Raw genomic sequence first — 4525 nt, forward strand, 5'->3', positions numbered from 1 at the left:
TATGTACACCCATATTTTCTTGATCCATTCATCTACTGAGGGGCATCAGGGTTGGCTCTATATCAGCTATTGTAAATAATGCTGCAGTAAACATAGCTGTGCTGGTAGTTTTAGTATGGTCTTGTTTGTGATCATTTGGGTAAATGCCCAAAAGTGGGATTGCTGGGTCATAGGAAAGCTTTATATGGAGTCTTTTGAAGAGCCTCCATACTGCTTTCCAAAGTGGTTGAACAAGTTTACATACCCACCAAGAATGCAGTAGAGTTCCCTGTGGCCACATACTCTCCAGCATCTGTTGTTGCAAAAATATGGAACATTTCACTAATTTGCATGTCAACCTTGCTCAGGGGCCATGCTAATCTTCTCTGTATTGTTCCAATTTTAGCGTATTTGCTGCCTAATTGAGCACAGAACATTTTTTATATATAAAGTGTAATTGATTTTCTTAAACTAGACAATTCAAAAAAAAAGTAAGTTCAAAAGAATTCTTGTGAAATTTTAGAACCATGTATTTCTTCTTCTTCTTCTTCTTCTTCTTCTTCTTCTTCTTCTTCTTCTTCTTCTTCTTCTTCTTCTTCTTCTTCTTCTTCTTCTTCTTCTTCTTCTTCTTCTTCTTTTTTAGCAATACAACAAACTGTTAAAACCATGTATTTCTTACATAAGCACACATTTAAGAATAAAGTCAAGATTGGCATGTCAAAAACAAAATAATTCCAGATATTTGTTGTTCAAGAGATGTGTAAGAGGAGAAATTCATTTATTCTATACAAGGCACCTGTCATAATGAACACTGCAGCAAGTGTTAAGGTTTGTTAAGTTTTAAATGTATTTAATTTTGGGAATTTGCATATATATGCCAAAATTAGGACTGTTTGGCTGGTCATAAACTTTTCTATAAAGTATTTAAGGCTTATGGTAGCAGACATATGGTACTAATTATGTACCTTTCAGAGTTTATACAAACATTACCAATAAGAAATTGCAAAGTCTTTGAGTAAAGAAGCAGAGTGAAGAGTTAAGACTTTGTTAACCATATAGTTTCTTTAAATTTTTAGGGCTTCCTTACTTAACATGTTAGTGAGGAACAAATGATGATATAAGCCATATACAAATGATGAGATGAGCCATAAAAAGTAATCTTAGTGGTAATTTTAAAGACTACTCATAGCCCATAAAACTCTTTTTGAGGGGCTGGGAAGGTGGCTCAGTGGTAAAGCGCTTGCCTTGCATGCTTGAGGCCCTGGGTTCGATTCCTCAGCACCCATAAGCAAACAACAAGCCGGAAGTGGTGATGTGGCTCAAGTGGTAGAGCGCTAGCCTTGAGCTGAAGAGCTGAGGGGCAGCGCCCAGGCTCAGAGTTCATGCCCACGACTGGACCCAAAATAAAAACCAAAACAAAAGCCTCTTTTTGAACATCATAATCTTAGCCAGTTTTAAATGCACAGGAATATGAGAAAATAATACACTGGTAATTGTTTGGTTTTTTATTTTATTAATCATTAATATTTAACTTTTGGTTTTCTTTATTTGTTGCATTGTTTCCCTTTTTGTAATATAATACAACTTTTTATAAGTTGTCATCAGGAGGTACTTTGAGAAGCTTACTGGGATGGCCAAAGATTTTTTATAGGTGCATGTGAGTTTACAAAGAAGAAAATTAAGAACAAAATATTTATTAAATAAATTATCAAGTACAGTCTGAATCAGGAGGGATGATAAATGTCCACACCCAAAATCTTAGCCCTCGTCGGAAGCGGCGGTATTACAGAGTTGAGACCACAAAAGTGAGAGACTGTTTTTGTGTTTTTTGTTTTTGTCAGTCGTGAGGCTTTAACTCTGGGCCGGAGTGCTGTCCCTGCACTCTTCAGCTCTAGGGTGGCACTCTAGACCTTGAGCCATGGCACCACTTCTGGTTTTCTAGTGGTTTATTAGAGATAAAGTCTCACGGACTTTCCTGCCCGGACTGGCTTTCAACTGTGATTCTCAGAACTCAGCCTCCTGCATAGCTAGGATTACAGTCGAGCCACCGGCACCCAGCATTGTTTTGTTGATTTTTATTTTGTTGGTCATGGGGCATGAATTCTGGGGCCTGGGTGCTGTCCCTCAGCTCAAGGCTAGCACTACCATTTGAGCCTTCATCTTTTTCTACTTCTGTAGTGCTGAGGAACCAAACCCAGGGCCTCATGCATGCAAGACAAACACTCTACCATTGAGCCACCTTCCCAGCTCCTGAAAGACTGTGTTTTAAAAAATCATCTAAACAACATTTGCTTTCTGCTTTGAGTTATATAATGAAATATATGAATATCTTTTTATATTTTTGTGAATTGTCATACTTCTAAATTTATACTAACTTCAGCCACTTTATCCTCTTCAAAATCATGAGAGATTTCTCAAAGTCTCTGAGAGATTTCTTCTGGGAAGATTGTATTTGCACTTATAATTTCTTCTGAGTCATTTTTATTTTCATTTATTTTTTATTTTTTTATTGTGAAAAAACTGTACAGAGGGGTTACAGTTACATGGGCAAGATAATGAGTACATTTCTTATCAAGCATTGTAGCCTCCTCCTTTATTTCCCCTTCCCATCCCTTCCAAGCCTCCCCCCCATCCAATCCTCCCCCCACCCCCCCATCAAAGTTGTAAAGTTCGTTTTCAACATGACAACTTGTACTTCTCATTGTTGCAATGGGTCCACCTGTATCCTTATTTAAATGACTTGTTTTTCCCCTTCCCCTCCACAAATTATACCAACATCAAATACAGTGAAAGCATGGGTTATACTGTGGGGGAGGGACATACAAAGCAACAAAGAAATAATCATATAAATGAGTTAGAAACAAATGTATGAAAGAAAAAAAAACATTTAAATACATATCTTAGGGTTCATTTTCCTAACATCACCTTATCTGACCTTTTCTGCTTGACTTATACATTACATATACTAACTATTGCAAATGAGGGAAACCATGGGTCCTATGTTTCTTTGGGCTTGGCTTACTTCACTTAATATAATTTTTTCCAAGTCTTTCCAGGCCCATATCAAGCATTGAAAATAGAAACAGCAATAAGAGACCTCCCATCTAAGAAAAGTCTAGGACCAGATGGTTTTACAGCAGAATTCTACAAGGCCTTCAAAGCAGAGCTCACACCAATACTCCTCCAACTCTTCAATGAAATTGAAAGAGAAAGTTCACTACCGAACACATTCTATGAAGCCATCATAACCCTCATCCTAAAACCAGGCAGGGACTCATCATTTTTATTTTTTATCAAAATCATTTTATATTTTATGTTGATTGGTTATCATACATCAAATACTTTCAAATGTACATGTAAAGTCTAAAGATAGCAGTATCAATATTCTCATACAGCACTTGTTTATCTGTTATGTACTTTCAGTATTATTGTACTTCTCTCTTTCACCCTTTCCATTCATGGTCTTTCTCTTTCATGCTCCATGTCTGCTACTTAGAATTTCTGCTGGTCTATTATCCTTCAGAATTCACTGGTTTTGTGGGAACATGATAGGGACCAACAGTTTCCCTTGCATTTTTTAAGAATTATAAGAGTGATGTGATTTTATTCTTTGCCATTCTAAATGGCAAAACAACAGATCTAGGAATTCCTTTTTACTTTTCTTCTATTATAAATTTTATCTCATAGGAATCATTGGGATAGATAAGATATTTTAACTTGTGACGTAAAAGTTCTTTTTCTTTTACAAACAACCTTTTTCTTTGATTATCAGTAAGTAACTACATGTAATGAAAACAAAGCTATCCTATGGTAAGTAGACCGAAGTTGTTCACAGGGATGAAAAACAAGGTAATGGGGCAAGTGAGAACAAAGGATACCCATCATAGAGCACAGCTCCTCAGAGCAGTTTATCATGTATACTTTGAGAGAATGACAATGTGCTGGGAACTATTGATTAAATCACTGAACACTGATTTATATATATGTACATATATTTGCATATGTATATTTATTTATATATGCATATATGTGTGTATATGCCCTTATATATGTACACATGTATGTTACTATACACACAAATTCACACATACATATACACATGTATACATGCACACATGGAGAAAGACACATATTTACAGCCAACACAAGTTTCACTAGTTGTTGACTATGCCTTAGATGGAATGCTTGGAACAAAATATGTTGAAAATGTATTTGTCTCCATGAGTTCTTTTACCACTCCTCTTATCTCTTAAAACTGGTAGGTTTTGACAGATTCGACTTGCAAAATGCAGTACAAGTCACTTAGGAATCAGTAAGTAAAGAACATATGGTGTCTCCCAGCTCCCTACAGAATGCTTGCTCTTATAGACACTCTCAACAACCAAAGTAGCAGGAAAATACCCTTGTAAAGGGTATTCCATTGTTGGAATGGGTCCACCTATATCCCTAGTTAAACGATTTGTTTTTTCCCTTCCCCTCCACAAATTATACCTACATCAATACAGTGAAAGCAGGGGTTATACCGTGGGGGAGGAACATACAAAGC

The 4525-nt window shown here is 36.3% G+C and overlaps 1 non-coding gene across 1 annotated transcript; it reads right to left on the minus strand.

Annotated features, from left to right (window-relative positions):
- Positions 1-302: 302 nt before the first annotated feature.
- LOC138825120 (U6 spliceosomal RNA) lies at positions 303-409 on the minus strand. The gene has a single exon (XR_011371345.1). It is a non-coding gene; the product is annotated as a U6 spliceosomal RNA (small nuclear RNA).
- Positions 410-4525: the final 4116 nt, after the last annotated feature.

Source organism: Dipodomys merriami, unplaced genomic scaffold (genome assembly GCF_024711535.1).
Source record: "Dipodomys merriami isolate MVZ:Mamm:240054 unplaced genomic scaffold, mDipMer1.0.p SCAF_1342, whole genome shotgun sequence".
NCBI lineage: Eukaryota > Metazoa > Chordata > Mammalia > Rodentia > Heteromyidae > Dipodomys > Dipodomys merriami.